At 36.8% G+C, this 16,008-nt stretch overlaps 1 pseudogene; it reads left to right on the forward strand.

The window, feature by feature from the left end:
* Positions 1–1,247: 1,247 nt before the first annotated feature.
* LOC128638040 (drebrin-like) lies at positions 1,248–3,974 on the forward strand (annotated as a pseudogene).
* Positions 3,975–16,008: the final 12,034 nt, after the last annotated feature.

The following is a 16,008-nucleotide window of genomic DNA, read 5'->3' on the forward strand; positions in this document are numbered from 1 at the left end:
AAGTCAATACTTTCACTATCCATCAGTCCACATACATTGCCAGCCATGCTTTATGTATGCGCTTCCTGTTAAAATAAATAAAATAATAATAAGACCAATAAACAGCATTAAGAGTGATGAGCTACTCACTCTAATACTAATGAGGGGGCGCTAAACCTCAATATAATAGAAATGAAGCTTGTACCATGGAAAATACCTGGGTCCTATGCAGTACTAATTCACATCAAAATAGATAGCAATAGATTGTTAGTCAAATCCTAGCTTCATATAACACCAATTCTAAATTTGTAGAACACAGTGACCAAATACGTTTTAATTTTGAGACATTATCTATACGTTTAAAACTTGGTTCCATCACTGTGATGATGTAGTATACACATAGTTCCAGTTGGGAGCGAATGCAATGTTAAAATATATTAAGAAATACTGATATCGTTCTAACATTAAAGTGGATGTCAATTTTTAAGCTATTCATCATAAATATAGATTCTTAATAACTCTATTATTGATACCGCGTTATGATTATTTTAAAATTTTCAAAATATAACATGATATTATAATTTTCTACTTAGCTCCGTTTTCAGTCAGAGCTCCTCCCATCCATTACTTCCCTTCTTTTCTTAGCATAACGTATAGAGCGGTCCCACCCGCTCTATGGCGTATAAGCAAAGCGCGTTCACGATCACTCGTTTTTGTGCGCATGCGTGTCCAATGTACTGCCGAATATGCGCATGCATCTATACTTTACTTCTGAAATTGCGCATGCGTTCAAAAACAACGTTGTACTCGCGATCGTGACTGGGAATTTCATAGTGCATGCATCCCGAGTGCTAATCTTCTCAAAACAACATAGCATGCTTACAGGGTGTATGCGCAGCGCTTCGAAATCCAACTGAAGTTTTTTTATGCATGCGCATAGAAAAGACGCATGCACATAAATTAAGAGTGACGTTTTGAAAAGGGGGCTGGACGCCACAGGGTATGACATATTATTTGTTTAGTCAAGTGTCAATCAAAGTAATAAACGAGGTACAAAATGGCGGGCAGAGGGATAGAGCGAGACGAACAAGTAAGTAAATACAATGTTAACACATTAACTATGTTAATTTTGTTACAATATAAATGTATCCCCTTTTTATGGTACTAAGTATTAGTATTTGCAATGGAGGAGAGGTTTAGGTTTTAGGAGGTTACAGCTGAACGCTATGCACACTGGTCTTAGAAATAAATAAAATATTCAACCATCTACTTCCCTCCCTCAGTCCGCTGTCTCATCTCTCCATCCCCCGGCAAACAGTCAGCCTGCAGCCGGCATGGCCTCCTTTAGCTTCAACACTCACCGCCTGGAGCTGCTGGCTGCCTACCAGGATGTTATTCAAGAAGACAACCCCAAAGACTGGGCATTGTATACATATGAGGATGGCACAGATAATTTGTCATTGGCGGCGTCAGGAGGAGGTGGGTTACCTGACCTTGCCAGTCATTTTGAGAACCAGAAGGTGATGTATGGTTTCTGCAGTGTGAAGGAGCCTCACGCAATGCTAGCCCGATATGTACTTATCAATTGGGTTGGGGAAGATGTCCCAGATGCCAGAAAATGTGCTTGTGCCAGTCACGTTGCTCAGGCTGCTGACTTTTTCCAGGGTGTGGATGTCATAGTGAATGCCAGCAGTGTGGAAGACATTGATCCTATGGCCATCGGTCAACGCCTCTCCAATGGCTCTGGATGACTGTCTAGCCCTGTTATGCAGAGACTGCAGCTTAAAAAGGATGGGGAAACTGGCACCAATTACCAGAAGACAAATGCAGCCATAGAAATGAAACGCCTCAACAGAGAACAGTTCTGGGAGCAAGCCAAGAGGGAAGAGGAGGAAAGGAAGCAGGAAGAGCGACAGAAAGCTTTGGAAGAGAGACTTCGCTTTGAGCAGGAGCGCATGGAGCAAGAGCGCAAAGAGCAGGAGGAACGCGAGAAACGCTATCAGGAAAGAGAGCAGCAGATAGAAGAGCACAGGAAGAAGCTTCTAGATGAAGAGGCTGAAGAGGCAAAAAAAAGGTTACAGAGCAACTCAATATTTAACTGTTTGTTTATACCCTGCCAGATGGAACAGAAAGATGACGACGAGGTGGCAGACCAAAAAAGAACAGAAAGTGAAGTGGAGGAGGCTGCAGCCATTATTGCTCAGCGCACAGAGAACCCACGAGAATTCTTCAGACAAGTAGAAAGAGCCACTACAGATTCCGTCTCTACACTCCTGACACCTCGGACAGGTGAAGAGAACGATAGAGCCGTAAGAAGTTCCTCTGAAGCTGGTCCTCCTCGATCTTCAGAAACAGAACGCTGTAGTAGCCTGAGTGAAGAATGGAACAAGGCCATGAGTTTAGAGCCAGTCATACAGGATGGTTCTTGGACACCCCAGGGACTTACAGAAGATGTTTTTATGGAAAACAAAGAGGATGATGTGGGGTTCCCTGCAGCCCCTCAGCTAACTGGAAATGAGGAGGAAGCAGTTATGGAATTAGGAGAGGTGGACTTGTTGACAGATATAAATCCTCCTCCAACACAAGAAGCTCCAAGCTTACTTGACCTGTGGCAAAATGATGAGCCGCGGGACTCCAGCTGGGCAGGTGGGAATTTGATATCTTCTCAAGGAGAGAGCCATGCAGAGCAAAACGTATTTGTGGAAACAGAGGCCTGTCCTCCTCCTGTCCCTGAGGATAACCTTCTGAACTTTGAGGAGTTACCACAACCACCTGCTACATTCTGTGACATGGAAGGAGAGGAGGACCCTCAGAGCATTATCCACATTGAAGGGCCACATCAGATGACTCTTAGCTACCAGCATGCATTGCAGGAAGCCTCTTGCCATCAGCCAGAGCTTACAGACTCCCTCATGACCAATGGGGATACATCTCAGAGGGAAGGTACACAGGCAAGTGAAGGATATTTCAGCCAATCACAAGATGAACAAACCACCAGAAATTGACATTACCTGCTGGGACTCAGACCCCGTAATGGAAGAAGAGGAGGAAGAGGAAGGAGGGTTCAGAGAAAGCTCTTAATTCTGTGTAGTAATCAACTTGCAAAACACATGTACTAAATACGTGACAAAGAAAAAAAAATCATGTGACACAATCGTGTAACAGCAAAGTATTGTAGTAATGGCTGAGAGGCTTCTGCCCTTGCCAGTGTGCGCTAGTAAGGTTCTGCCTGCTTCCGCCCAAGTCGTACCATTATCTGATATTATGTGGGATGGGAGTCAGGATGTATCTTACTTTCCTGCCTTCCACTTGTTCTTTTCTATATATTCTCATGGGCCAGTTTTAGTTGTGCTGGCCCCTCTCTGCTGTTTGACAGAATTTCTATAATTGCTGTTACCCACTCTAGGTTGAGCAAAACTCATGCTTCAGAGATAGAAGCAAGGACCTAGCGCCTGGTTGGAATCAGTGTTATTTAGCTGGTTTTTTTTGTTTTGTTTTTTCTTGTTTTTGTTTTTTATAATGAGCCTATACCGACTGCCTTTTGCTTTCGGATTAATGAAATGCAGAGAGGTTTTCTTGTTGTAGTTTTATCTTTGTAACAGGTTCCTGCAGCTTTTTGAGGAAACAATATAAAAACATATGGCAATAATTACCCCAACCACCCATGCTTAACCCTCCAGATAAAGGGGCATAATTTTCACTGTAGCATCCCTCCTATAATTATTCATTTTAATTGATTATTCTATTTATTCCTTGTATGTGGAGGGAAAAATGCCTTGTTCTTGGATCACATGCTCCCATATATAGGGTTTGTGAGGAAGGGATGTTGTGTACATACATATTTCTTCTCTTGCCCTGTCCCCTTTTTTCTTACATTCTTCTTAAGCTTTCTTTTTTTTTATTTTCATGTTTTAGTACTGTTATGAAAGCACAACACCTGTACATACTGTGCTTGTGTGTTAATAAAGGAGTCTGGAGCCAAAAAAAAAAAAAAATGTTCAACCAAAATGCACAAATTCCCAGTGTATTGATATTTTTAAGGACTTAGTTTTGGGAGAACTTGAGAAAATCCCTAAAAAGTATGGGGGGCCCCACAATCTAAACTATGAAGAAAGGAAAGCCCTGAATTCTCTGAAATCCAACCAGGATATAGTGATCCGCCAAGCGGATAAGGGAGGGGGAATTGTAATACAAAACTATGATGATTATTTACTGGAGGCAAATAATATCCTTCAAGATAATGTATACTATAGGAAATTGGATGGTGATCCAACTGAAAAATATTTGAGAATTTTGCCTGGGATAGTACAATTTGCCCATACTGAGGGAATTATTTCAAAATATCACAGAATGTAGAATTTTATTACCATCTTCCTAAAATTCATAAGAGTATACAATCCCCCCCCCCCCCAGAAGACATATTATAGCTGGAATAGGGAGCTTAACAGACAACGCCTCCTCCTATGTAGATTTTTTTCTGAAAAAAAATATCTCCAGGGATTGGACTCTTATATTAGGGACTCTGTGGATCTATTGGAGAAATTACAGGATTTATGTTTAGAAGGAACACACATATGGATCACATGTGATGTTCAAGCTCTATACTCTAATAGTCCACATTCTTTAGGAATTAAAGCAATATCTAATTTTTTAGAAAGGGATTGGTATTTACCATATTTACAAAGGGAATTCATTCTCCAACTAATAGCATTTATACTGGAGCATAATTATTTTATGTTCCAGGATGGTTTTAACTTGCAAACCAAGGGAACGGCCATGGGGACCAGATTCGCCCCTAGCTTTGCAAATCTCTTTATGGGATTTTTTGAAGGGAATTATATTTATAATTCTAGCTTTGGGGCGAATCTGGTCTTCTATGGTGGTTTCAAAGCTGATCTTATTTTCATTTGGAAGGGAAATACTATAGAAGCCAATGAGTTTATAGCTCATTTGAACTCCAATGATCTAGGCTTAACCTTTACAAGTTGTATACAATTAAAGTCTATAGTATTTTTGGATCTTAATTTATCCTTTAATGATCAGGGTAAAATTTACCCCAAAACACATTTAAAAACTGCGGATTGTAATAGTTTCCTTAGTTTTAACAGTAATCATTATGTACCTTGGAAAACTAAAGTGCCATATGGCAGTTCAAATGAATTAGAAGGAATTGCAGTAATATACACATATTTGATGAACAGAGTCAGTCTTTAAAAGAACGTTTTATTGAAAAGGGTATCCACCTAGACTTGTTGAGGATAGTTATTTGAAAGCTAGGTCTGACGAGAGAATTCTAAAATCAGTACCAAAAAAAGGGAATGAAAATCCAAAGGATTGTAATATAATGTTAATAACACAGTTTAATAGTCATCATAAGGAAATTAAAAAGTCTTAGTTAAATATTGGGATATCCTCAAAAAGGATCCTGTTTTGAAAGAAACCATAGGTGATCAACCTCGAGTAGTTTTTAAAAGAGCACCTACCCTCAAAAACCATCTAGCACCAAGTAAGTTAGTAAAACATGCAATAAAGCCTTTTGATAAGATACTAAGATCAGAACAATTGAAATACTTAGGAGTTGGAAAAAGGGGTCTTATAGATGTGGGAAAAAGAATTGTAAAATGTGCAAGTACATTACACATGGTAGAACCACATTTAAGTCAAATACATCCAAATATTCACATATGATCACTGGCTCTCTATCATATGCTTCAATTTATGTCATATACTTATATAACCTGTAAATGTGTGGTTATTTATGTGGGCCACACTACAAGACAGTTAAGCCACAGATGGTCAAAACACTTTAATAACATTAAAAATAAATATCCACATCATAGTGTGTCTAGACATTGTTACATGAAACATGGTACAACAGATTCTTAAGGTTACGCCAGAGGGAAACCTTTTGGATCTACAAACTAAATTCTCTTTATCCACAAGGCCTTAATTTAAACATAGACCTTGCAGCATTCTAAATATGTATCACATTATAGTTGTTATTAACACTATTTCTATAATTTATTTTCCTATGGAGTAGGGGATCACATTTACACGTATTATCAATTTATGTGCCCTCTATATGAGTAGGAGACGTGGATAGGATTTTTCACAAAATATCACTACACATCACTGAATACACATTTTTGTAGACATATATACTGTATATATATATTTATATATATATATATATATATATATATATGCTAGAATATATCTAGAAATATCTTTAGATTAATAAAGTTCACAAATAAGAATTTAAACCAATAAATATTAGAGTTTATTTGAGGAAATGTAATGTTATTATATAACACTAATAATTGTAGTGTTACACATTTAGTCATTGTTAGGGTGATACATTTTTGGATAATCTTATTGAGTCCTATTTAATGGATGTAAGATAGGATATTTAAATAGAATGGCAAGTATAAATTATGGAGTAGAAGCCAGGATGTAATGTAAATATAACTGGCCTGAAAGTATCATTATATATTATATATATTCTTTATCACCTCATAGGACATTATGTTAAAATTGGCCTTTATAGAATAAGATGGGTATTATATCTCACCAATTTTGAGACATAATCTATACATTTAAAACTTGGTTCCATCAATGTGACAATGTATTATACACATAGTTCCAGTTGGGAGCGAATGCAATGTTAAAATATATTAAGAAATACTGATATCGTTATAACATTAAGTAGTTTTAGTTTCTAAGTAAATACAATGTTAACACATCAACTATGTTAATTTTGTCAAGGTATCATTGATTGGCTATTGTCCTTTCAAATAGACAGCAGTACTGTGGCTACATACAGTCTGAGCACGCCAAGAAACGCATCACTGTTTTTAATATGTTTTAAATTAAAGTATTTTAAACATACTACCACTGCCTTTGTTGATATTTGTAGGATCCGTTGTACCTTGCACCTGTATCCCCACAAGTAGGAGCTTGCTGACAAGTTACCAGCAGTGGTTGCAACACTGAGCGTTATAGGGAGAACACAGAGTTAAATCCCCTTGTGAGAGTTACTTCTGATCAGAGTCAGCCGAGCAGCTCACAAGTCTCGGTCTGTTCCAATTGCACTATAGTGTGCTTCACTAGTTGTGAGCATATTTTATATATACCTTTGTTGCTGAATGGATCTTGTTTGGTGATACTGCAATTAGAGGGACCTCTGTATCTCTCCCTTTCTTCAGGAATACATCTGAAAATAATAATAATCTACAGAACACTCCTGAAACACATATCCCATGTTGATTCCTGGGAAGCATATGTGAAGATTAGCTAAGCGTCAGTTTTAGTAAGAGTACCTGTTTGTTACTTTCTTTAACAGTTTAAAAGAGACATGATAGAAGCAAAAAGAAAATGCTGTAATAGACCATTGTATTATTGCATTGCTGCTTTCATATAACTGTTTTTAACTCCAGAGCAGCAGTATTGACTGTCCACAAGAGGCATATGTGGAAAGTCAATACTCACCAGCTAGCTCCCAGACGTACATTGTGTTCATCCCTTTAAACACTCAGAGTTTTTTTTTCTAGGGTTCAAACTATAAAGGGCCAGATTATGAGTAGAGTGCAAAATTGAACTTTTGCTAATGCAATATTTGTACTCCACTCATAATACCAGCGAACGTAAATTTGCACTGGTATTAGAAGTTAAGTGCAATGTGAACGCAACCTCACATTCACATTGCATGGAAGCTTTGCGCTCATGAGAGCGCTCTTCCATGTGCTCCAGAGGGAGCCTTGTTCTGATGCTGATAGACACAGCACAGAACCTAGCACAGTGAAGGAAGTTTAAATATTTATGTATATGAATACATATATTATTATTATCAGTTATTTGTAGAGCGCCAACAGATTCAGAAGTGCTATAAACAAAAGCGGAGTACAACAAAACATTTATAGGGATCAAACAAGTAGAGGGCCCTGCCAAGAGTCACACTGTTGTAGTCAGCTCTTTAGAAGGTGATCTACAAACAGCTGGACTCTTAGGCTTACAAGCTAAGGGGGTTCAAGGGGATAGCAATGGAGGAGAGGAACTAGTATAAAGAAATGTTAATGTAGGTTGTATGCATCCCTGAACAGTAGAGTCTTGAGGGAGAACTTGAAGCTTTCAAAACTAGGGGAGAGTCTTGTGGAGCGGGGCAGAGAGTTCTACAAGATGGGAGCCAGTCTAGAGAAGTCCTGTAAATGGGAGTGTGAGGAGGTAACAAGAGAGGAGGAGGTCATGAGCAGAGCGAAGGGGATGGGAGGGAGAGTATCTAGACACAAGGTCTGAGATTGTCATGGTTCAGCCTGAAATTGAACCTGATACCTGTTTATATTTCTGCTGCTGTTCTTTCCCAGCATGTTGTTTTACCATTATGCCACCAGATGGCTTGATCACAGGAAAAGAATATTGTGTTTTTCTGTTTGCTGCAACTTTGACTCTCTGGCTCCACCTGCTTGCCAGCTGAAACAAATCATGTAATCAGCAGCCTGCTTTATTTGGGAGGTTTGTTTGCAATTCTGGGCCTTGACATTGAGAGTTATACTCTGAAACACTCTCTGCTCCTGTATCCTGTGTGAAATACAGATTTGTTGGATTTCCTGGTTCCTGATTTCTGCTACAATTACTGACTACTCTTCTTGATAATCCCTTGGCACTGTGTTTCATTTTTGGACTGATTTCCTGGCAATTGATCTTACCTAAAACTTTCTTTCCTAAGGACTGACTCAGGTACTTTTGCTTGCTTGTTTCCTGATACTACAAAGTTCCAATTTGCAGTCTATGCAAGTATCCTGTTTGTTTCTACAAAGTTCCAAATTGCAGTCTATGCAAGTATCCTGTTTGTTTCTACAAAGTTCCAAATTGCAGTCTATGCAAGTATCCTGTTTGTTTCTACAAAGTTCCAAATTGCAGTTTATGCAAGTTTCCTGCTTGTTTCTACAAAGTTCCAATTTGCAGCTTATGCAAGTATCCTGTTTGTTTCTACAAAGTTCCAATTTGCAGTTTATGCAAGTTTCCTGTTTGTTTCTACAAAGTACCAGCTTGCAGTTTATGCAAGTTTCCTTAAAGTACCAGTTTGCAGTTTATGCAAGTTTCCAGTTTATTACAACTGTGTCCAGTCTACTGCATATGCAAGTATCCTGCTTGTTATTACAAGGCGCTGCATTCCTGCGTGTTATTACACAGTTCCAGTCTTCAGCATATGCAAGTATCCTGTCTGTTATACAAGCGCTGTTTTCCTGCCTGATACTACACAGTTCCAGTTCTACAGCATATGCAAGTATCCTGCTTGTTATTACAAAGCCCTGCTTTCCTGCGTGTTATTACACAGTTCCAGTCTTCAGAATATGCAAATAACCTGTCTGTTACAAATAGCTCTGCATTCCTGCCTGTTATTATACAATTCTACAGCATATGCAAGTATCCTGCTTGTTATTACAAAGACCTGCATTCCTGCCTGTTAGTTCACTGTTCCAGTCTACAGCATATGCAAGTAGTATCCTGCCTGTTATTACAAAGAACTGTATTCCTGCCTTATACAAAAACCTATAGACTTTGTCTTATCTAATTGCATATCTCTACATTGCTTTATCCTATAAATAAAACCATCTCTTTTATTTCCTAAAACCTTGTACCTGTTTATTTATGCTTAAAAGGAAAGACTCACGCAGACAAAACACAACATTAACCCTAAAACCTGACACCTCTGCCCAACAGCTCCTTACTCCTGAACCTGCTCCCTTGCAGAGTATAACAGAGATATAGGGGGGAGCAGTACAGTTGAGGGCTTTGTATGTCAGAGTGAGAATTTTGTGTTTAATCCTAGAGTCAAGAAGAAGACAGTGAAGGGATTGGCAGAGAGGTGCAGCAGAAGAATAGCGACATGTAAAGAAGATGAGCCTGGCAGAGGCATTCATTATGGATTTTAAAGGAGCTAGGTGGCAGCTGGGGAGACTAGAGAGAAGAGAGTTGCAGTAATCGAGGCGGGAGAGGATGAGAGAGTGGATTAAAATCTTAGTTGTATCTTGTGTAAGGAAATGCCTAATTTTAGAGATTTTTTTAAGGTGGAAGGGGCAGGCTTTAGTCAAGATTTGCATAAATAAAAAGAGAGAAGCGCTCCACCTGGGAACCTGGGAACGAGAACAAGCATAATAGCTTGTTCTATGGCTAGTTACCACCCAAGAAACAGTCTCTTTTTGTTCAACATGTGCCTTTCACAGAGAAGAACTTTCCTGTAGCATATCAGTCTGATCCTGACTTCACAGTACAGTCCAGCCCCGAAATACCAGGCAATCCCTCTCTGAACAAGAGAAACGACAAAACCCCTGACGAGGCCTAGTGTAGGCCTCATCAGTGAGGTGCAGCCATATACCTCTAGGCACACTGAGCAACGGATCCATGTCTGGATTCCTGCATCACACTTAGGGAGGCTTTAGTCAAGGACTGAATGTAAGAAGTGAAATAAAGATCTGAGTCAAATATAAACATATACAAATATATTTACAGTTTTAACACAGTCCCCATAGACTGTCCCCAATGTAAAGGCACTTTTCGGTGCCGTTTTTTCTAACACCCACATCCGTCAACTTTAACCCCTTATTAATGCTTTGTGCAGTTATATTTTTTTTTAAAAAAGATGCTCATTTATTTTGAATGTTTGAATAGTCTACATACAGGGATCATTATTTCCTAAATATTTCAAGAAAACATGTGCATTCAGTTTCGTCATGAATACAAATTTGTGATGAAACATGAATATCAAAACAAATGCACCCCTGAAATTAAAAGAAAACAAATAAATAATGCTGAAAGTAAGCAGTATTCATTTGTTTTCTTTAAATATTTAAAATACTTTTTGAGCGTTGATGAGCCATACTAACCCGATCCTCTTCTTCACAGAGCGCTGGCCGCACTTATTGGAGTCTGCGCTAAAGGAGAAGGTCCTTTATTCATCTCTTTACAACATATCCATTTGTAATTGGTTGCCTTATACATGGATGAAATAATTCAGTCTTCAATAAAGTGGTTGACATCTTATAATACACAGTTGAGACTGAAAAGTAAATTACTGTGCTGCTTTTCTTTTTAAATTTGTTGGCAAATACTCGAGCAGTGATCCATTGTCCAGCCCTCCAGTGAGAGGATGTAAAGTAGTTTGGCTGTTGCACTGACTGATCATATTAGCCTTTTTTTTACCAGGATTAATCCTGTACTTTGCTTAGTAATCGGTTGCATTTAAATCCTGCAATCATTTTATAAATGTAAGGAACATTGTGCTTGAGAAATAATTATTGTATATATAAAATATTAGCAATTATAATTTTTAAGTAAATATTTACATATAAATATCTCTATCTATCTATCTTCTAACTTTCTGCCTATCTATCTGTCCGTCTGTCATTCTTTCTATTTATACACGAACACACACGCACACATACATACACACACACATACATACACACACATGCATACATACACACACATGCATACAAACACACATACAGTACATACAAACACACACATGCATACATACACACATACAGTACATACAAACACACACATGCATACATACACACATACAGTACATACAAACACACACATGCATACATACACACATACAGTACATACAAACACACACATGCATACATACATACACACATGCAGTACATACAAACACACACATGCATACATACACACATACTGTACATACAAACACACACATGCATACATACACACATACAGTACATGCAAACACACACATGCATACATACACACATACAGTACATGCAAACACACACATGCATACATACACACATACAGTACATACAAACACACACACATACATACACACATTAAAACACACACATACATATATGCAGACATACATACAAACACACACATTAAAACACACACATACATACATGCACACACACACAATAAAATAATGCCCAGGGATGTATGCTTACTGGCTGAGAGAAACAACTCCCACAGCACTGAACTTCAATTAAAAAAAAAACCCACAAAACATGGGAGCCGGATTTACCGCATGGCAATTGGCTAAGAGATGAAAACGTCACCTCTTAGCCAAATTTTTTTTTGTTGCTGTGGGCTGCTGTACAAGGTAAAAACGGTGATCGATTGAATCAAATAAAGCTGCTTTCTACATGAAATATCTTATACTTCATGAATGAATGTCCCCTTTATTTGTTTCAATAGTAAATCCTAGCGTTTGTAAAACGCTAGGATTTACTTTCACTTTAAATGTATATGAATAGATACAAATGTACAAGTGAATTGGCTGCTTACATTCTGTCTAGGGATAACAAATTATGTGATATAAACATGTCCAGGAGATCCCGTTTATTTTAATCTCTGCATATTAATTTATTTTTGGCATTGTACTTTGCACAAAGCACTAAAAATAGTCTCTGCAAGGAATTACAAAACGAGACATCATACTTTAACAAATGTTATCATACTTATGAAAAAATACTTTTCAAACTTGTTAAAAATAGTTTTTGAATGAAAACGTTAGGCTAAAGCTATTGAAGCTGGTTCTGAAAATACAGATATGCACAGATATCGTCTTTAAAGATGAATTGTCACCAGCTAATAGGGCAAATCCCTCAGCACTGTAGGTGAACATTCTTTCCCACAATTTAAATCAAAATATAGATTTATTCAGGACATGAACATCTGTTTTTTTTTTAAATAAAAGTTAATTTACCTTTAACATTCTATTGATCTGTTAACTCTATCACTGCTGCATTCCATTAACCCCATCCCACTTTGTTAACCTCCTGCCCCACTATTTTAATTTTAACTCTCAGGCCAAATTTCTCTATCCATCTCACAGTGGATAATATAACATTTCCCAGTGGTGCAGTTCCCTCAATGCTACGCATATGTAATTAATTAAATTATGTTCATGTTTTTCATTGACCACTGTTCTTTAATTGTGAACAGTTTAACAGTTGTTAAAAGTGGAGATAGAATGATTGGAGTTGATAGCTAGATAGATAGATAGATAGATAGATAGATAGATAGATAGATAGACAAACAGGGAGAGACAGGCAGACAGAGAAAAAAGATAGATAGATAGATAATAGATAGATAGATAGATAGATAGATAGATAGATAGACAGACAGACAGAGAGAAAGATAGATAGATAGATAGATAGATAGATAGATAGATAAATAGATAGATAGTGCCAACTGTGACTAGACAGACAGGCAGAGAGTGAGATAGACAAACACAGAGAGAGAGAGACAGACAGACAGAGAGAAGGATAGATAGATAGATAGATAGATAGATAGATAGATAGATAGATAGATAGATAGATAGATAGATAGATAGATAGATAGATAGACAGACAGACAGACAGAGAGAAAGATAGATAGATAGATAGATAGATAGATAGATAAATAGATAGATAGTGCCAACTGTGACTAACAGAAATACTGGATAGGAGTATAATACATTATAAAAAATCTAAGAGTGATATTAATTTCAGACTTATACAGAACTCTGGTGATATGTCGCTGCTGTGTCTCAGTGTGTGGTATAATAGTGCAAAACCTTGTACATGAAAACTATTCAGTTGAGGCACTATTGACAGACATCCATCTGTGTAGTATTAGTTATTTATTTATTTTTCATCTAATTTGCTTTACTAACAGTTTGAAAAGGATAAGCCTAAATGGCTAAATATACTAATGTAACTCAAATTATTATCAATGCTTTATCAAAGGTTGTTTTGCAATAGTTCTGAGTATTAATACTGTTTAATCTCCGCTGATTGACCAGTGCAGTTTTTAATAAAAAAAAAAGGAATTTACAGTTGGTTAAAGAGAAATTAAAGGGACATGAAACCCACATTTTTTTCTTTCATGATTCACATATATTTTTAAACAACTTTCCAGTTTACTTCTATTATCACATGTACTTCATTCTCTTGGTAACCTTTGTTAAGTCAGCAGAAAAGCACTACTGGGAGCTAGCTGAACACATCAGTATGCCAACAAAAAAAGAGGCATCCACCTGACCCTACCAAGGAATGATTTTTAACAAAGGATACCAAGAGAACTAAACAAATGATATAATAGAAGTAAATTGGAAAATGGTTTAAATGTGTATGTTTTATCTCAATCATGAAGAAAACATTTTGGGTTTCATGGCCCTTTAAACTGCTAAGTACAACTACAAGAGCACGTTTAATTTTCCCCATGCTATTGTATTTACTCCTCAACCTGCAGCTGTCTTTAAAACATCTCATTTATTTTAACCCATTACTGAAGTTAATTTGGGAAAGCTCTGAATCTTTATACTGGGTACACACGTATTATTGCATCCTGTGCACAAGCAGTGACAGAAACAGTGCACTTTCACAGACTAGTGAGGTTGATCATTTTATGACAGCTGTACCTTACACTTTGAATTAGCTCACAAAATAGAAAGCAGAAGAATTAAATTTTGCAGGTTTTTTTTATACATAACAAATATAAAAAGCCCTCATAGATAACACAGAGAAAAGCAGCCATTGCCAAAATGTAGAGCTCCCGCTCTGTATTGTGCAGCTAAACTAAAGTGCGGGATATGGCTTGTCAAAAAGACAATATCATTGATCTATAAATATGCACCTCTTTTGTCAAAGGGTACAGATTCTTAAATTCCAAGATGGCAGCACCCAGTGTGAAAATGCAGAACTTCATTAAACAGCACTTTTGAAGGGTTAAAATAAAAGAATAGCTTTGAGGATAAATGAAGGTGCAGGAGGAAAAAACAACAGAATGGTGAGCAGTAACCATTCTACTGTATCTGTACCAGCAGTTTAATGTATCTTTAATGTATGCTTAATGTTGTAGTTGTCATAATATACAGTATATTACATGTTCAGTAGTTATTTCATGTAAGAGTTTGAACTATTTGCATCAAATACAAAGTTAATCATCTTTAACTGAATGATCATATTGTTCTATCTGGTTCACTGAGAACAAAATAAAAAATATGCCCTAAACCACTGGTTACAATCAAAATATGCTAGTTAGGGTTTATCCTTAAACTCATGAGTTCATCTGCTTGTTGATCATCTCATGTAAAGGTTTTTACAATTAACAGTGACTTGCAAGCAGGTCCCACTTCAATACAAGGTGCATGTGAATGTGTTAGATTATTGTACAGGTTTTTGCAGGAATGTTTAGCTAATGTCATAGTGCAGCCTAATATGCTGGAGCCTCATAATAAATATATAAAATGCTCTACCAATTTTTATTAAGGAGAACATTATCTATTATATCAGTTAGTATATTTATTATTAGATACTTATTTTTTTTATATTTAAACAATGAAAAAATGTATCTGTTGATTCTTCACAGGCTAATCTTTCTGTTAAATACGTTATATTGATCATTAATTCAGTGGTTAATTTCCCTTTTACAAAAAGTTTCATAATTATAAATGTCATGTTCTTTAATATCATTAAGTTTAAAGTTGTGAAAATATTAACCTGTGTACAAGAATTCTAAAGTTGGCAGCCATATTTTTAATATAAAATCCCTAACATAGGAGGGCAACTCCTCTATATATTTTTTAAGAACAACTCCCATTGTTCTATTTATAGGTTTTATTTGTTGTAAATGATAATTGTCAGCTTTGCCATGAGTTTTCTTCAGTGGCATGTTGTCTTATTGTTATCTTAGCCAAAATATGATATGATTAAAGGGACACTGAACCCAAAAAATTTGTTTTGTAATTCAGAAAGAGCATGCAATTTTAAGCAACTTTCTAACTTACTCCTATTATCAAATTTTCTTTGTTCTCTTGCTATCTTTATTTGAAAAAGAAGGCATCTATGCTTTTTTTGAGTTCAGTACTCTGGACAGCAATTTTTTATTGGTGGATGAATTTATCCACCAATCAGCAAGGACAACCCAGGTTGTTCACCAAAAATGGGCCGGCATCTAAACTTACATTCTTGCATTTCAAATAAAGATACCAAGAGAATGAAGAAAATTTTATAATAGGAG

Source organism: Bombina bombina, chromosome 1 (genome assembly GCF_027579735.1).
Source record: "Bombina bombina isolate aBomBom1 chromosome 1, aBomBom1.pri, whole genome shotgun sequence".
Classification (NCBI taxonomy): domain Eukaryota; kingdom Metazoa; phylum Chordata; class Amphibia; order Anura; family Bombinatoridae; genus Bombina; species Bombina bombina.